Raw genomic sequence first — 20329 nt, forward strand, 5'->3', positions numbered from 1 at the left:
TGCAATCTCAAATCTCCTAAAGGGTATTTTTGTGATACACTCACTACTTGGGTCTGCCAGGTCATTAATATTAGAGGTATTTAGAAAAGGTAAGTTAAACAGGTTAGTAGGCTTGTACCCTTTTGCCAGTAAGGGCAAAATCATATTACTCGGCTGCAGTGGCATGCTGTCCTTATGGCCTATGCTTGAGACATACTAAATTAATAGTGATGCCAGATGGTACTAATTTCTCTGTGCCTCAATGTCCTATCTTCTAAATGGCGATATTGCTACTGCCTTAACTCAAAAAGCTATTAAAGATTAGAATAACATCATCCATGGTAAGAGGCCTAAGAATGTATATCATAAATATCCAACTTAGCAAAACCAATTAACTAAAAGCAATGAAAGCAAACAGAGTTACAGCCCTTTCAAGAGCACATCTCAGGAAGGATGATGATCTCCTTCAGGGTGACCTCATCCTGCAGTGAAGGCAGGGGAGGTACAGAGAAGGGCAACTAGAACAACCATAATGATGCAGCAGATGTCCTATGAAGGGAGGCTGACAAAGCCAGGGCTCCGCAGTATAGAGAAGAGAGAGGGCGGGAGAAGGATTTACTGAGATTTACAGAACCAGGGATACAGTAGATAAGCTGAAAACAGGACTCTTCTCCAAATCCTAGAATATAAAATCTAAGAGGCACTTTATAACACTAGTTTGAGATTAAAATTAATACAGAGTAGGCAATGAATTTCTGGAGCTTGATGCCACAGGAAGCTGCAGAGGTACATAGTATCTTCAGGTTCAAAAAGGGATTAAAGAAATTTGTGGACAAGGCCCTAAACAAATTCAGTAACAATGAAGAAGAGATATACCCCCTAAAATCCATAAGACACCACTTTTGGGTACTAAGGGACTAGAAAAGAAGGCCAGGCTTGCAAGTTCTTCATAAATAGCCTATTCTATTTCAAGCTTATAAGGCAGAATTGAGGCTAGGCATAACAATGGTTATGCCTTATATGCTTAGGTACTGTATTGTTAGTCAGAACTGTGTCTTTATAGCTTTTTTGGTCTCGGGTATCAAACTCATTTCTGAAATCCAACCGTCTTCACTCTGTCCCCTTACTATGAAGGCTATGACTTGGCGATCTGCAAGCAAGATCCCAGGCTCTTCCAGAGCTCCATTAAGCCAGTCAGTCTTCTGTATATCTCATTGTGAACATATATTTTGAATCTAAAGTTCTACATGTGTGACAACAACTGCTGAACATGACTTAGGTGTGTACAATTCCACAAGCAAGCATTGAAAGCTTCCTCCTACATTCTAATCTGGAAAGAGAAGATATGAAAATGTCTGCCACAGGTTCCCTTGTCCATCTTTTGCATTTTCACCAGAATGTTCAGTTATTTTCAAGCAAAAGGCCTGAAATTTGAGAGCAAACACAGCTGTATGATTCAAAAAGAAAAAGTTCAGTATGTTTTAATGACACCTTGATGTCAGAGAAGTTACTGCAAATTGTCACAGAAAAGAATTAATGTAAAGCAGAATCTATCCAGACATTTAATTGTACTAAAACTGTCTCTTTAAACTCCATGTGTATTTGTGCACTTAAAAGACACCACTTAAGGTGATTTTTATTCTGAAGTCACATGAGCCCTGAAGGATTACGTGACTTTTTGGAATTTAATTTTTTTGATGCTCTTTGTCCCATTGGTTTGTCATAAACCACTATCTTGCAAAGGTAAGAAAGCACTCAAATGCACAACAAGCCAACTTAGTTCAACTAATGATCATAATCTACTTCTAACCTTATCTGTGGAAAATCTTTTGTACTATTCATAAGTTTTCAGGAAAACAGTTACCATTATTGTATATACTATGGAGAGGAATCATTTATTAGACAAACTACATTTAAAATACATGTTGCTCAGATTTAAACTATGTAACAAAAGTTATCTGTTGGTTCTTGGTGGTTTGTTGGATTTTTTTGTGTTTTTTGTTGTTGTTGTTTTTGTTTTGTTTTGTTTTGTTTTGTTTTTTAATTTATTAGGCACCTTCTATCTGTAAAGAACTGAAATCTGGTCCACATCTGTTGTATAAGATACTGCAGCTTTTTAAGATTTTTTGCAATATCAAGCGTACATTTTTTCCTGCATAGATAAGGTCATAGCAAAGCATCTCTCTCAATAATATGAATGTATCTTAATACTAACAGTATCTGGAGAGAAGCTGTCTCTAACTGGTGCCTTGCATACTATTCTGTGCTTTGTTATACTGTCCTAAGGGAGGAAGTATAGTGACTTCTCTCTGTAGATGACAACTGAATTTCTGTGAAATGGATTATCAGCTGCACATCCATCTGCATTTCTGTGCATTTGAAAATCATGCACATATTATTATGGTCTATGTAACTATTTTACAGTCACATTTTAAAAGGCTTGTAAAGTAGCATCAGAGTTTGTTCTCAAAAATTGTTTCTTGTTTTATGCTCTAAATAACTTCCTCTGTCTGTTTCATGATAAAAGAATTGCCACATCAAAAATTCCTGGTACTTGCCTTCCGTTGAGCTCTTTTTATTACTGAACATTTTTGTGAGTGAGAAAAAATTAGTTATCAGATTCTTTTTCTTCACGACGACTTACACATACAATAGACTGGAACATTTTAGAAGACGATAAATTACAATTTACCTTGTCTGATATCCCAGCTCCTCAACACATTTCATTTTCATGAGTAACAAACTGACCTCCTGGCCACCAAGAATCCCAAGCCAATTCTTCTGGTGATGCAAATCAAACAATTTTTATGTCTCATTTTATACTAGCTTGGAATACAGGTTGTAAGTTTTGTGTTGAATTAAAGATTAAAGCTATATCAGAAGTGTTCATTATTACTTACATGTTCACATACTGTTTTTCGTTTACATAACAGAGCAGTTCTTGTACTTCATGGCATTTAGCAGAGTAAAAAATGTAAGGGTGAGCAAGTACTTGCTGATTAGAAATATATACTGTAAAGATAGTAAGTTACTGTATGTTTCTCCTAGATTAATTGTACAAGTACCAAACCCCAGCAATTTGGAGCTACTCAGCTATTATATTATTACATGTTAAGGGTCTGTTTTTAAAGTTTCTGACCATTCTCTCTGCAAATGTGACAGTGTAATACCAAGGGAGATTGGTCTTGCATTTCTAAGACATTCTCTCTTTTCAGCCTACAGTTTGAAATATCTGTATGCTTCCTGGGTTTCTTACTCTAACCTTTTTTACTGCAATAGCTATGAGGTATAACTGTATGGATGTTAGAAATAACAAATTCCCATCCTTTTCAAGGTTAAAAAGAACATTATTTTTTTGCATAATGCCCAAATGAGACTATTCATATATATATCAGAACACAAGAAATCCCTATTCTCCAAATACTTCCAAGGGATTATTTATCTGAACCCTCAGGTGGATTTTTATCATTATTTGATATACCCACTGGTAGCTGAGAAAATATGAGAATAGTCTCTGTGACCGGAAGGAAGGCATTTAGCTGATATACGTTCCCAGCCATTTTCTTATATTCATAAATTTACAGTCATACATAGATATATTCAGTAAAGCATCTTCAATACCTGCAGTCTGAATAGTGACTAGAAAATACAACAATGGTCTTCAATCTGAAAAGAGAGTTTCACTGCATTTTGTACTGTACTGAATGCTCTGTATAGTGCAGATATCAGAGTGATTTAAACTTCAATTTTCTCTCCACCCTGCAGTTCAGAAAACTCTTCACATGCACACACCATTTTCTTTCAAGACAATGTATGTGGTACAATATTTAATGGAAATGAGAGGCTAGTTGCTGACACTTTGAATATAGAAATTAATTAGCATTTTCATAGTGGTTCCTAGAGATATGCAGTGGACATAATGAACATCAAGATTAACAATACACATTACAGACACCAGACTATTGTTACACCTTAATGACATGCAAACTAACAGTCTACGAGTAGTCAAAAGATGCTGCACAATAACAGACTTCTTTGGGCCAAAAACTGGTTTAGGGAAATACAATGCTTCTTCACAAAGACATAAAGCACAGTTTTACCTAGCAGGTTATGTTGCAGAGGAAACTTTCAAAGGAGATCACTGGAAAGATATAATCCATAATCATAAATATTACTCTGTCAAGTCCAGACTTTCACAAGTCTTTCATTTCTTGTGACCATGTGACACATTAACTGAAAATAATAGTAGTCAGTCTGCTGAACACACAAAGTAATGTTGAGGGATATCCAAATTAATTTCAGAAATTCAAAATACTGTATCACTCTTTCTTCATTTCTATAATCTCACTGGATGTTGGTTATGTTTTGGAGCCAGTCAAAACACTTGCTTCTAATAGGATTTTTTTTAAAATTAACCTACTTTAGTTTATTCACAGCCTGATTAAAAGATAATTAAAAGTTACAGATGCATAGCAAAACTAAATCACTGTAGCTCAGACACCTTTTGAGAAAGATTATTAGTCCTTCAGATGTTGGCAAGGATCCAAGTGGTTATGACAATGAAGGTATACCAAGGTTCAATATTTTACTGTCTTCAACACATTTTTTCCTGATTTTTCTTTTTCTTTGAATTAATTTAAGCAACAGTAAGAAACCCAGAGTACTTGTCAAGCCAGCAAGAGGTTAGTAGGCCTTGAGTTGGAGTTATTTCTCACCTAGCTGCACCAAGGAAAAAATGTGTGCTTCTATTTTCACTGTACAGCTCCTGCAGCTGAATAATTCTATTTAACTCTACGGGAAACTGACTTGTCTTCAAAAATTTCCTACACTCTGTAGACACTTTTTAAGGAATAATGACAGAAAATGTCCTTTATTACTGTAGTTCAAAGACAAGATTCAAAGCAGAGATAAAGTAGGTGACTCCCAATTTTCAGTTTCTCTGATGCTAGCCTACAGAAAAAGCCTGTAATTGGGATCCACAGGATTCTGCTTTCTGTGATTCTGCTGCTGTGAAACAGCATAAGTGAACCTTTGGCACAGACACAGATTTGGACTGACACGAAATGTAGTATACTTACAATGCTTTTTAAAATTCATTTGGTATCAGTTGCAAAGCAAAGACTTTCCCTGTCTACTGTTTCTAAAACTACTGAATAACTTCGGTATTTAATCTTTTGATTTCTGAAATCCTCATACCAAGTGTTTGATTGCCTTATTTGGCTGAGAAGCTGATTCCTTTTCTATCTGTTATTTTAAAACTTGTCAGGAATAAGAAATACAAAAATATGAAGCTTGTAATTATTGAATTAACTATCAAAAAGCTTGAAGTATGAGTCTAGGTGACACTTTTAAGTGGCAGACAGTGAAACTCAAAGTTATGTTCTTATTACTTGCACTGTTTTACACATCTGTGAACTAAATTACAATTTTAAGTTAAAAATTACATAAAATGCATCAAGAAACAGTTAATTAAAAGAGCACAACTGTTGGAATATCTATTTGCTTTGCAGTCTCAAAAACATGATTCAGAAAACAAGAAATCTCTGATGGAGTATCATGGTATGGAGAATTTCATGTTTCACATGCAAACTTATTTCTGCAGGAGGACATAAAAAAATCTTGACCTAATCTGATCTGTAGTACATGAATTACAAAGGGTCTTATGTAGCTGAACAGATATTTTGCCATCACTAGCCAAAGGCCATAGGCTCTGTATTGATCTGTCAGTGCTGAGTCTCTGAACTTCATTGACCTTACCTGAGACTGATTTGGTTTTAGCTGGTTTTGCAAGTGTGAAGGCCTGCTGAGAGGAGCAGCACCTGTGTCCTCTCTCTTCTTAAATTTAAGCTCCATGACTCTCAATGCAGAATGGGCCTTGGCAGGGGCATTGGTGGGTGTCAAACAGCAGACCTGGAGGGGAGCTGGGTCTCAGGGAGGCGACTGTGCAATTCTTTGGCTTCAGCTGGAAGTCCTGAGAGTGGAGCTGGGGCTGTGAGAAAAACAAACAAAAAACAAACCAAACAAACAAATATATACAAAAATAGCCCAAAGCAAACTAATCAGGGAGGAAGAAAACCTCATTATGAATATCATATACTTCTCAGAAGGAGATAGTGAGGATGCTGTAACTTGGCAGAATACTGCCTTGCATTCTTGAAAGAGAGAGAAGTTGTCAAAAGATGTAGAAGGATAAGCATCCTACCAGAGAAAAGAAGTGGCTAGGAATTTTTTGTATAACTATTTTAATTGGTTTAATATTAAGGCTTTCCTGTGGTCACTAGACAATTATTTAGAGTAGTGGTAAATCCTTGGTTCCACATATATGGTGTGCCCATAGCAAGATTTTTAATAACAAACATTGGCATTGAGACATGACTGGAGGTAATGGAAGTATATTAAAGAGTAAACACAGGTTTCTGTTGTCAAAATAGGATCCAGACAAGATCCAAACAACAAAAGGATGAGTCTTCAAACTGTGGACATCCATCCTTTTCAAGGCACCACAATGTTGGCAACAACACCTCTGAAATAGAGATGTTACCAAAGATTTTAATGAACAGTAAATATTCTTTACAAGTTAATGACCTTTCTCTTTCCATACTTTTGCATTTAAAGATCCATGTTGCACATCGTGTCTGCTGAATTCTCTCCAGTCTGTAAGCCAAGACATATACTCTCTATTTGAAACATAGGTCAAAAAATTATGATTTTCTGTGTGGGAGCTATATGGTACATCATATTGATTATAAATATGTTGATTTGTTCCCTTTTTACCTCATGCTGAGATCTTAACTCACAAATCCTAAAGAATAAGAGATAATTTCCTTCCTTTGACTGTGGTCAGAGTCATGAGAGTAATACCTTTTTAAAAGAAAGAAACTGTAAACACAAATCTATTTACAAACTGCTGAACTGTAAGGCAAGAAAAATGCCACAGGAATTCCTTATTTTTCTTGTTTTTACTTCCTATTTCTTACACATCCAGCACTTGTTTGTAATATATCCTAGTTCTAACAGGTTTCAAGTATAACAATCATCATGGGAGGAAACCTTCTTAATATCTTAGCAAACTAGCTGTATGTTGTAAGAAATTGTTAAGTGCCAAGGTGTTACCAAATATTTTTTGTGAAGCCCAGAGGAGTACTGCTCTTTATTAACATTGCACTTTTAACTGTTCTTTCATGCTTTACTGAAGAATTCTGCAACTCCACAAAACACTGTTTCTTGAAACAGAATTAAGAGGTCAGTTTAACTTCACTAGCTGAACCTCAAAGAGAGCTATGCAGTGTGCCTGTGGCATTTTCATTCACTCACATGAAGAATGCTAGTTTATAAACAATGTACTTTAGATTACATTTTACCTGCTGTGAAGACCTGTGTACTTCTGCAGTGAAGTATGGTTTCATTTGGAAACTGTCAGTTCCTCAAAGATGAAATTACTAGGCATTGTTCCAAAAGAAATCAATACATAATATGTTGTTAGAAGATGTTAGAAGGGAAAAATAAGTGGGATTGACAAGCATGACTTTATGAAGGTGTCAGAGACAGGGAAACTCCACGTTGTTTTATTGATGTTATTATTTATCACTATGATTAATATAAAAAAATCAACATACTTTCATAAAGTAGAACATCTATCTGTGCTGATGTCTTCATACTTCAAAGGTAACATAAATAAATGCATTCTTAATTTCCTCTTCAAAATTCTACTGCATATGTTTTGGAAAGCTGAAGTATGGATGTTATTAATTTCAAGTCTTTTCATTATGGATTTCACTGTATTTCTGTAGGTGTAAATACAATTTCTCCAGGAAACCTGCAGTAAGCATCTTGGATCCTACACCTAACATTACCAGTGTTAACCTTAATTCTATCATTGCAGTCCAACAATCAGAGCAGTGTATTTTATCTTTTGAGTAATTTTCATGTTTCAATTCACAAAACCTGGTCACGAAGTGTTGAAAGAAAGTGTCAGAAAGGCAAATGCTTCATTATGACAAATACATTAATTTCTTTTTTTTTTTCTTTTTTAATTCCATAAGCCAGAATATTGAGTATCCCTGTTACCACAGACCAAAAAAAAAAAAAAAGGGGTGCAAAAAAAATGTCATACATATTACAATACATCAAGACCAGGCATGTTTAGAGTAATATCTTGTCTCAAGGGGATTAGTAAGTTATTAATGCTTTGCACTTGTGGTCCATCCCACCATCTGCTATTCAAGTCTTTCCCATTAACTATGGCCACCAGTGATTTAAACTTCAGCATCTTTTAAAATTTTCAGTGACCTGGAAAAAAAAAAAAAAAAGGCACAGCATAACTGGGAATAAAGTATAACAACAATTTCCAGTCCGGTATTTTGTATTTGATAGATCTATCATAGATCTATCATCAATTAAACAAAGGCATATGTTAGATGAGTTCTATGACCAAATAAATTTCTCTGATCTGAATACATCCATCTACATTGCTAAAAGGCCATGAAATAGCTTCTTTGATATTTTATTATCACTCAACTGTACGATTTAGCAGCAGAGGCAACAGTAACTGCAATCTCTTTCTTCAGGGAAAAGGACAATATGCAAGATTTAAAGCCCAACTGACAAGATACTCAGAGGTAGAAAATGGATGCTCAGAAAGAAACTTTGTCAGTAAAAACCATTAGTGAAACATGCCAAAATCGAAAGGCTTCCCCTTCAACAAAACACTCTTTTGACAGCTTTCAAATTCCAAGTGCTCATTTTTTCTTCTGAAAGAGTCTATGCTTAATGCAAATATGCTCTCTGCTCTCTACTTTAACTGAGCAAAACAGTCAAGATGAGCATTGCAATTCATATTCACTCACTGCATCACCCATCACTTGCATAGAGTAAGTGCTGAGGATGTCAAGATTGTCACAAACAAATCTTGTTGTTGTTCAGGGAAAATGAGTATTTAGAAAAGCAATAAAACTAACTTCAAGAAGCAAGATGTAATAAATGTGCAATAACTTGTGATACTTGACTGGGTTGTTTTGATGCTTGGCAAGCAAGAAGGTGCAGAGAGGAGACACAGAAACCTACCAAGGCACATTCACTTGAATGTGGATTTACAAATAACTTTTAGGTTCTTCACATTCATTTCCCAAAGTAGTGTTTAGTACAGTTTTCAAAAGGTCAGTAGATCACTGTTAATTAGTAATGCTAATAAGGTTTAGCAGTGCTGCTAGAAGGCTGAAGTCAAGTTAGACCCAAGACTGAGCTGTCTCAGCTGATAAGACTCAAAAGGTGGCATCTAACTATTGTAGAAAAGTTGAACTCTGTATGTGGCTCTGTTTCTGCACACAGATCTAGAAGATCTTTTTCACTGAGAAACTTATCAATCTGGAAGTTAAAAGATGACACCCTCACTTAACCTTGATGCTTTATCACCCAGGTCAAAGAAGTCCTCATGACTTCTTCAGTGTTTATCTTAGAATCATAGAATCACAGAATGGTTTGAGTTGGAAGGGACCTTAAAGATCATCTAGTTCCAACCCCCCGACATGGGCAGGGACACTTCTCACTAGATCAGAGTATTCAGTGCCCCATCCAACCTGCCCTTGAACAATTCCAGGGATGGGGCTTCCACAACTTCCCTGGGCAACCTGTTCCAGTGTCTCACCACCCTCACACTAAAGAATTTCCTCCGAATGTCTAGTCTAAATCTCCCCTCTTCCACATTTGATCCATTATCCCTTGTGCTGTGGCTGCAACACCTTGTAAAAAGTCCCTCTCCAGATTTCCTGTAGGCCCCTTCAGGCAATTGAAGGCTGCTATAAGGTCTACCTGGAATCTTGTCTTCTCCAAGCTGCAGAGTCCTAACTCTCTCAGCTTGCCCTCATAGGAGAGGAGCTCCAGCCTTCAGATCATCTTCATGGCCCTCCTCTGGACTTTCTCCAGGAGCCCCATGTCCTTATGTTGCAGGTGCCAGAACTGGAGAAAGTACTCCAGGTGAGGTCTCACAAGAGCTGAATAAAAGGGGAGAATCATCTCCCTTGACCTGGGGGCCATGCTTCTTTCGATGCAGCCCAGGACACGGTTGGCTTTCTGGGCTGCAAGCACACATTACCAGCTCATGTTGAGCTACTCAGCCCTCATCACTCCTCAGTCTTTTTCCTCTGGATTGTTTTCATTCCACTCTCCACCCAGCCTGTATGTTTGCTTGGGTTTGCCCTGACCCAGGTGCAGGACCTTGGGCTTGGCCTAGCTGAACTTCATGCAGGATGCCACATAGTTGTAAAGCCAGTACTGCTCTGTATCTTCCACAGAGAGTATGAAAAGTGGATGCAAATTTTATTTATCATGCCATTGTTTGCATCCTGTCAAATGTGTCAGTTCTTTCAGATAAGGACTTACACATGTGACTGATTACCGATTTCCACTGAGGCTTCTCTTGATTACAGTATATTTACTATAACTTTTGGTCAATAAAAATATACCAGACAGCATATAGGTATGCTGTAGACTTACAGATCTAATAATTTCTCAGAGAACTGACTTGAGAGCTTTTGGAATTTCAGGGAGCACCAGACCACATTGATGTCATATAAATTACTGAGACTCTTTTGAGAAGTTGTAACCTTGCCTCATCTCTTGGCTTTTAGTAGTTTATCAGTTTTTTTGAAAGGGCATGGAAGTTATTTATTGATCTTTATAATGACAGTTAAGTAAAAAGCTATGAGTACATAGTCCTTTAATTCAAATCTCATTATAGGTGAACAGAGAAATAAAAATTAATGTAGTCATAATACAAAAAAGCACAAACATGCCCACAAATAATTGACATGAACAAATGAACAAAAGAAAGGACGAAGGAAAACAAGCAAACAAGCAAGCAAGCAAATACACCAGTGTTTTCTTGTTTCTTGACATACACGCTTTTTTGCAAATTGAAATTAACTGTGTAAATAAAAGTAATGATATTAGTTAAAATGTTTACAGAAATATGGTGTATAAAATATATAAAATATTTCTAACATCTCTAAATTGTATTATCTGTACAAAGCTGCCTCTAGACCAGTTCAGTAAAATAACAAAAGATGTGCTTAATCCTACTGAGAGAAACTCACATGCATAAAATTAATAATTCACATACTCTGCACGAAATATTTCTTTTTCAGGCTGTCTAAAGAAAAGTCGTGCTATTACAAGAAAGTAACTTGTGTCACCTCTTAATATCAGGTTTCAAAATACGTATATTTTAAAGATAAGATTGACTGAAAAGCAAATACCTAAAAGACTAAATTCTGCCATTTGGGAGATTTTTTAGTATTTATCTTATTTTGAGTTACAAATCCTCTGTTTTACTGTCTAAAATAATTAAACCAATCCGACCTATTATGACTATCAGATCTTTTCAGATTGAACAAGCTAAAATTTGTTTATAGTTGATCTAAAATTCAGGTAAATTAATACTCTTTAGGAAAACATTTGGCACTGCTAGTGTTTGTGATTCAGTAAGTGACATTTTGTTTTTGTCAGTACTGGGGAAATACCAGAGCAAAGTGTTAAAGGAAACATGCTGTTAAATGGACTTATTCTTTTCTCACAAGTTGTGTATAATTGAGGCCTTAACTGCTCACAGTCATTAAAGGTTCCTCAGCTGTGCTTTGGGAAAGCTGATGCCAGAGAATCATAGAATGGTTAAGGTTGGAACAGACCTTAAAGATCATCAGGTTCCAAACCCCCTGCAATGAGCAGGGCCCCCCTGTTGCAGACAGGACTGACAGCAGACAAGACATATATACACAGATCAAGATTTACTGCATATAACATTGGGGTTTTAACCTTTTAAAATAGAAGGCACAAATACAGTAAAAGCATAGGGAAATCGAGAGATTGGAACAGAAGTTGAAATTTGTATGCCAAGGGTATCTTAACAATGAATTTTACTTCTTAAAGTTAGATCAAACAATAAAAGTTAACCAAGTAAATGTTAGCACACTACTTATTATCAAGTTTTACACTCGTCCTAGAACATTAATTATCAATCTTAAAGAATTCTATAACCTTTAAGCTTAATGATAAAAATTACTTGAGGTTAAGTTTACTAAGAAAGACAATGAAAGAGTTAATATCTCTCACCCTTGCCAGGCCACAGCTGGGTGTCCCTGAATGGAAGCCATTCTTGAGAATTAGTGTCTCTGGCAGGTGTACCTGCTAGAGGAGAGAAGGCCCAGCAACCTTCTGGGAAAGTGTGCAGGAAGTCCCCTCAATAAAGGATGAGATCAGGCTTTTATAGAATGAAGTGGATTGTCTGTAGTCATTTAACCATTAGCCCTACCTCCAAAATCTCTCATTGGAGAATAAAAGGAAAACAAACCATGAAGGCCTTGTTCTCACCAAGCAAACTCTTTTGTTTATCTGTTCCTTCTTACTTTACCTCCATTTCAGGCCTAGCTGTGGCTAGGCTGGGTTCTGTGTCCTTCAACACCATAGTCCTTATGTATTCCTTAAGTATTTCACCTGCTTTTAGATAGAATTAAATAAACTTCAGAATGCTGTGCCTACAATATTTGTAGTATCCAGGTATGAATTACCTCAGGTGTATAGCAAGAAACCTAAGATGCAACGTACATGATTTAATTAGTTTTATCCAGTTCATGTGGGGATAGGGATATGTCAGCAGATTCTGCAGTACTGGTTCCTTTGATGAGAGACCTTGTTAAAAGCTTTTTGAAAATCGAGGTAGACTTTTTTGTTGTCATCCACAGAAGTTTGCTAAGACCTTGCTGAGAGCTCTCTCATGTTTTCTAGTGTTTCCAGAGAGGCTTTTTACACTTATTCAGATATCACTGTTCACCTCTAATTACCAAGCAAGAGTAGCAAGTGATTTTGAACATCTGAGATAATCACTCTCAGAAGGTAATTACAAACCTGTCAGTTTACTGTGATTTACATTTCTTCTGGCTCTGTCTCTACTGGGGGCTCCATTCCAAGATGCTAGAGGGATGTAACTGCAGTACACAAAGGCACACTTCATAGCCAAGGATGCAGAGAGTGCCTCTTCACTGTGTTTCACTCTAATTTCTCAAAACACCATCCATCTCATACTGACATAGAATGGAAAATAAGCTGTTTTGCTGACCTTTCATATTATTCCTGAAAAATCATTGCAACTAAAAACTAAACTCAGTTCCCTGTTTTTTTTACAGATTAAATATGTTAAATATATTCTATGGAACAATTCTGCAAATAGACCTTTGAAAAAGCCTTTATTAAGACATGAAACTTTATTATTACTCCATTTCACTTTCTAATTTGAATTTAGACTGCATTAATTTTGCAGTAAAATTAGGATTAAATGGAATCTGATACCAGAAAACTAGTGTTCAAAAAATTGTCCACATTGCAATGCATGTGTGTAACATTCTGAATATGATGTCTTATTTCACAAGTGAATTTCTGCCTCACACATGAAGATCAAATGTAAAATAAAATGTTCTTGTATTTCAATTTTTAAATCCTCTGCAATCAGGAAAGATATCCCCCTCCCAAAACAGTAATTTAGAACAGAATTGTAAATAAATATCACAAGTAAGCATCGCTTAATACGGAAACCACTTCTCCCATGTCAGATCCTTTACTACTGCAGTTTTCCTCTCACAGACTCTTGAAAGTCCTTCAGATTTTAATCTGCTGATTCAGTCCATAACCTTAATACTTGTAGATAACAATTCTAAATAAAATAATTTACTTCTCTTGAGAAAGTTTTGAGAGTCTAAAGATAGTTAAATTATATTATTTCTACAAAAATCCAAAATTATTACTTTTCATGTACAGAAGTTGAAGTCCACTTCCAGTCAAGACCCCTGAATAAGTTTATAGGAGAAAAAATTAGCCATCTTTTCTGTGCAAGGACACCACTTGCTGTAGTTCAGGTAAATTTTCTAGGGAACTAACGAAGTATTTTTTTGGTTCTTGTAAGGTCACCTACTATAGGACACCATCAGCACAAGGTACAGAATGCCAGCACCTAGAAAAGCCACTGCTATGTCCTTAGCAACACCAAATCAGAAACAGGTTCAGGTTCTTGTTCTTTTACTGAACCGAAAGAAATTGTGTGGTTGTCTGTAAGCTAGAGAATGGTAGGAAACATAATTTAACAGGATTCATAATTTTTAACTGTTCCAAACAATTTCCTGGGGTTCACTCATACAAGTTGCACCAAATGTAAAACTATTAAATTTAAAACTAGCTATAAAAAAAAAAAAAATCATTAAATAATCATAAAACAAAACCATTAAAATACAGGAAAAGCAAAGATAATTTTGAACTCTGGAGAGCATTTAATACAGAGACTGTACATATGAAATAAATTATGAAATCTATGTCCAATACTCTTGCCTATGTTTGCTTTAAACAGAATAAAAAATAATTCTAATTTTTAGTATCTAAAACTTGCTTTGGTCAGTTACACTTTTTTTTTTTTTTTGTCATCAGAGGTTTTTGTTTATTTGCTTGTTTGTTTTAACAGATGCATTTACTCCTCAGGTTTACGGAAATGTGATTGGCAAGGTGATTCAGTTAAACATCAAAAGCTTCATAAAAGAATCATAGAATCACAGAATGGTTTAGGTTGGAAGTGAGCTTCACAGGTCATCTAGTTCAAATTTCCTGCCATGGGCAGGGACACCTCCCACTAGATCAAGTTGCTCAAAGCTGCATCCAACCTGGCCTTGAACACTTTCTCTCAGAAACCTGTTCATTACTCTCATAATAAAAATGTCTTCCTTCTGTTAAATCTAAATCCATTCGCTTCCAGTTTGAATCCCTTGTCCCTTGTCCTGTCACTACAGGATTTGGTAAAGGGTCTTTCTTTGTCTTCTTATAAGGCCTCTTCATATATTGAGAGGCTACAATAAGGTATCCATGGATTCTTCTCTTCTTTAGGCTGAACAAACCCTACTCTCTTAACCTTTCTTCATAGGAAAGGCATCCCAGCTCTCTGATCATTTTTGTGACCCCTTCTAACATGTCCCTGTCTTTCTTGTACCGGGAACCCCAGAGGTGGATGCAGTATTCCAGGTGGGGTCACACCATAGGGGAGTAAAGGGGAAAAATCACTTCCCTCAATCTGTTGCCCAGGATACAATTTGTTTTCTGAGCTACAAGCATACATTGCTAGCTCATGTCCAACCTTTCACCCACCAGTAGTCCCAAGTCCTTTTCTGCAGGGCTGCTCTCAATCCATTTTTCACTCAGGCGGTACTGATATTAGGGTTTGCCCTGACCCAGGTGCATTTGACCTTGTTGAACTTCATAAGGTTTGTGTGACACAATCCTGAAGACTGATTAGGTTCCTCTGGATGGCACCCCTTTCTCTCTTGCATACCAGCTGCTTGGTGCCATCTGCAAACTTGTTGAGATTACACTCAATCCTGCTGTGTAAGTCATTGATTAAGATATTAGTGCAGTAGTATTGATCCCAGTATGGATCATTTAGGGACACCACTTGTTACTGGTTTCCATTTGGACATTGAGCCGTTGACTGTAACTCTATGGATGTGGTCATTCAGCCAGTCCCTCAACCATTTAATATTCTGTCCATCAAACTCAAATCTCTCTGATTTAGTGTCCAGAATGTTGTGGGGGACTGCAAAAAAGGCCTTACAAATGTCCAGGTAGATGATAATTGTAACTCTTCTCTTGTACATTGATGCAGTCACTCCATCGTAGGCTGCCACTAGGTTAGTCAGGCGGGATTTGCACTTGGTGAATCCAAGCTGTCTCTAATCACCTCCTGGTCTTCCTAACATTTCAACATGTCTTTCAGGAAAATCAACTGCACGATACTACTAGGCATTGAGTTCAGTCTGACTGGTCAGTAGTTCCCAGGGTTCTCCTTATTATTCTTTTTAAAAAAGGGTGTTATATTCCCTCTTTTCCAATCAGTAGGGACTTCACCAGACTGTCATGACTTTTCAAATGTGACAGAGAGTGGCTTAGCAAAACATCAGCCTATGTCCTCAGAACTCTGGATTGCATCTCATCAAGTCCCATGGACAGTTCAGGTTTCTCAGGCCATCCTGAACACGATCTTCTTTTCCAATGACAGCAACTTCATTACTTCAGTCCCTGCCTTGAGGCTCAGGGACTAGAGAGACTTGTCCCTCAAATAAACTTAATTATGATGAGTTATCAAGCAAAAGGCTCTCTGACTGTTTGAAAACAGTAAAAAAATCCAGCTTCAAAGAATTCAATACAGAAAAAGACTTGAAGGATCCTTTCTTGTTTTCCTCCCCACCTCAATACTGTTAACAATTACAATAGCAATTAAAATAGTTTACTTATTATTATTAAAATAATTTTATTAAAAAGTAATAGCAAGAAAGCCTCACTAATAGCACTTTTATTTTTACTGTGTATCTTACTGAAAGCACATTTTCTAAACATGTTGCAGAAATTCTATTTATGTACATTTATTTCTGGGTTAAGAAAGAATATAAAAAACAACAAAAACCCAAAAAATTTCCAGGTAAGCAAACTGAGACTAGGATATACTTTAAGGACCTATGGACAAACTTTTGTGCAATATTGATCTAAGGCAGATCACTAGGTAGCGTACTCAATTCAATACAATATTTTATTTTGTGGTAGAATTACTAGCTTTGCCTAAGTAGAAAAGGAAACTAAATGCAGACATATAAAAAATCTGTAACTCTTACCTGAACAATACAAAAGGATAATGAAAGCAAAAAAATGTCATTTTATTATCGTTAGAAAGTTTTTAGACCTGCATACAGACTTGGCATCTATAAAATGTTTGACAGCAACAGCATATTGACAAAATCACTTGTTCAATGTTTCAAGGGCAGAATTAAAACCATGCTTTCATCCAGTGCAGAAAAAGATCAATGGAAAATGTTCTTATACATAAATCAAAAAACATGGAATCATGCAATACCTACCGCTGGCCTTCTCCACTGCTTCCTTTCATCCTCTCTGTTGCTTCCCTGGGTATGGTATTTGCAGCTGATAAACATTTGATGTAGAAACAACAAAGAAAGCGAAAAACAAAATAACAACTGCCACTGAGACACTATCTAGCTCAGGAAAACTGAATAGGATGTGAAGTCTACCTCTGCAGCCATCTCTCACACACAACATTTTAAGAAAAGCTGAGGTATTGGTGTTCATATTCAGCATATGAATGCCCATTGATACACATTCCTAAAATCTCGCATAACTCATTACTTTGTTATACTTTGTGCTGTTGAAGAATGGCTTGAGCAGCAAGGTCATGGGTCCTTGCTATCTCCTTGAGAGGCCTTGAGAGGTTAACACAAATAGCAGCTGTACAAGCAATCTCTTTTTTAGCCTAACACAAGTATAAACAATCTCTCTGCTAGCTTAAACTAACTCAAGGACAAGGTAGGGAAGCAGAATAATAGAAAACAAGGAAGAACCCTGGAACTCAGATGTGTGTTACTATCCAGTAAAATCACTGCAAGTAGTTGACGTCCAGTGAAATCACTACAAGTAGTTACTATCCAATGAATTCACTATGCATGGTTACTATCCAATGAATTCACTACATGTAGGTTTGGAAAAGGGTATAAAAGTAACACTGTGTATTCAATAAATCAAAGTTTCCTTTATCAATCACATTGATTCTGGACTGCTTGCTTCCCTTGCCGCCGGCATTGTGCTAGATCTATTTAGCAGGCAGAAACACTTCTATAAAATCACAGGCAAAAGAGATGAAAATGGAGAGTAAGATCCTGCTTTTTCTTAACTTACTGGAATTTTGCCACGGACTTCAAAGAGACAGGATTTCACCCCTGCTGCTTAACATTCTTGAACAGTGGATTTACAGATGGTCAGTACAGATAAGATTACACTGAAATTATTAAAAAAATATACATTCAGTGTTACCTTACAATATGTGCGGACATTAAAATCTATCATGATGTATCCATAAGTATCCATGACTTACCAGTTTTCAGTTAGCATGTTGCCTTGTATCAGCAAGGAATAAATGAAGGGATTTTGAGGTGTTGATTAAAGAAATCTAGAAAAAAGTTTTTGAAAAACAGAAATCTGACGTTGGTCCAGTTCACAGTGAGCAGCCTTGTGAATTAACAAACAGCACCAATGGAGCAACAAATTCCTAGTCACAATTATTTTTTGGAAGAAAAGCAAAATAGAATTGGAGCCATACGGACTTGCTTAATGAGAAATGACGGTGTATGATATGCTTCTCTGTTTATCTCTGGCTTATGTGACCATTTTTGTTTTAAGATAATTAACGAATATATATATATATATATATAACACTTTCACCATCTACATTAAAGACCACACCAGATGTCGTTCTCCAAACCTTCACAGGGGTGGTACTTCTATGTAGCAGAGGTTTAGTGCTCATCCAGTAGAAGAACTGAAAGGTACATAAGTATTCTTTAGTTTATGCAGCTGACATAGTGGGTAACAGAAAGCAATCCTTTCATATTTTCAGGCCTATATTCTCAATATTTCATTCAAGCTATGATTTGAAATGAACAGTTTTTAAACAAGATTAGGAATGTTAACATTATCCTGCCATCACAGGGTACCCATGCACAGTAATCATGATCTCAGAAAAGATACTTCCTCAACAATTCTAGTTTTGTGCTTTTGCCAGGGCAGCAGTAGGACAGCCTATAGTGCCTCCTCACTGACTATGACCTACCTTTCCTGTAAAATCTCTGGACACGGTGGCAGGTTTTTATGAACAAGTGTCAGCCCCTTCATATACCATTTACTACTGATCACTGCTTCAGTAAGATGTTCATGGCTATTTGTTCACCTTAAGAGACAAAATTATATCCATCAATATTAGTGACCCTTATGAATGACTCTAGCTAGGCACTTAAACTCTATTAACAGTGCTCTGAATAAGCAGTGAGTGTTTAATGAAAATATAGATGGTTCTCTCAACTGGAGTTTAGTCTACAGATCAGAGGAAAAGGGAAGTCCTTCTCAAAGGTAGTGGAGCTAACCTGGTAAATGAACCATCAGTCCCCAGCTTTGATTTCCTCTGTGACTTTTAAGCTGAAGCCGCACAAAAAGTATTTAAATGTGTAAAAAGAGTAAGGAGACTAATCTTTTTGTAGATTTGAGTAAACCAGTAAACTGGCAATATTCTATGTCTTTACCTCACAGAAGGAGTTGTGTATGATTAAAAAAGTACTTGAGAGTGACAGGCTTACATACATTGATAGAAACACAAAAACTTACAAGAACAGTAAGAGACTGAGCTACTCCTTTGTCTAATTTTGCTTAGCCTGTGTAATTTCCAAACACCTGAATACGTTTTGGTCACACAACTGCCTAAGATGGAATTTTTATTTTGAAACTCACTGGTTGTTTCCAAAAAGACAATAAAGCAAGTTTCTACTAAATAGTGTGAATAAAAGTAGAAAAATCTACCTATTGTTCACTAACATACCCAGTGGGAAAAATCAGAAACATAATGATGTTTCCAAAATGCACCAAACGTGCAATTAATGTAAGAACTTTTTAAAAAAATGTATAGACATATAGTTCATTCACTCAACAGGATATTCAATTTCCTACAAAAGCAACACGCTTGTAAATTCATAATATGTTGTCTTCTTTTTACTGTTTATATTCTTGAAATAAAAAATGGCTAGTGGATTTCCTTCATATTCGTAGAGCAAACAAATTATACCACCACTCTTCAGTTGCTTTCATTTCTATAGATCCCTTCTCATTTATTTTTTGCAATCAAGTGTTTGCCACACTATTATAATGAAATAATGCAAATTTACATAGCATTGTTTTTAATACAACTTTGTTTAAAAACTTTGGATCACACCAAGTGAGGGAGGGAAAAAAATAAAAATAAAAAAATACACGAATCAAAATCAAATTAAAATGTACTGCTTCTTAGATATTGAACAGTCAGAAACAATTCTTAATTTTCAGCTATGTTTTATTTGCAAAACACTGGCATCAAATTCATCCCCAGTGCAAACACATTGGATGGAAGAATGGATTTGCCCTATTGATTAAAAACAAAAGGACTTTGTCTCTTTTAGAAGTGCAAGACATAACTCTCATTGCATAGTATGCGTTCTCGCAGTCAAACATAGAGCAGAAACAGAATAAAAAAGTATGATCTCTTTGATCTGGCTTTTTAAAAAAAATATTTAAAATTAATCATGAGGAAGGCCTAAAAAAGCTTTCATAGAGACTATGGCATTAAGAAAAAAATACTAAACAAAAATCAACATCTTCTGTAAACTGTCACTGTGTATTAAAAAAAACAAAAAAACTTACTGCTTGTTCAGTTCCCATTCATCAAGGGAGTTTTGCTCCTGGC

This window comes from Apus apus, chromosome 2 (genome assembly GCF_020740795.1).
Source record: "Apus apus isolate bApuApu2 chromosome 2, bApuApu2.pri.cur, whole genome shotgun sequence".
In the NCBI taxonomy this organism is placed as follows: domain Eukaryota; kingdom Metazoa; phylum Chordata; class Aves; order Apodiformes; family Apodidae; genus Apus; species Apus apus.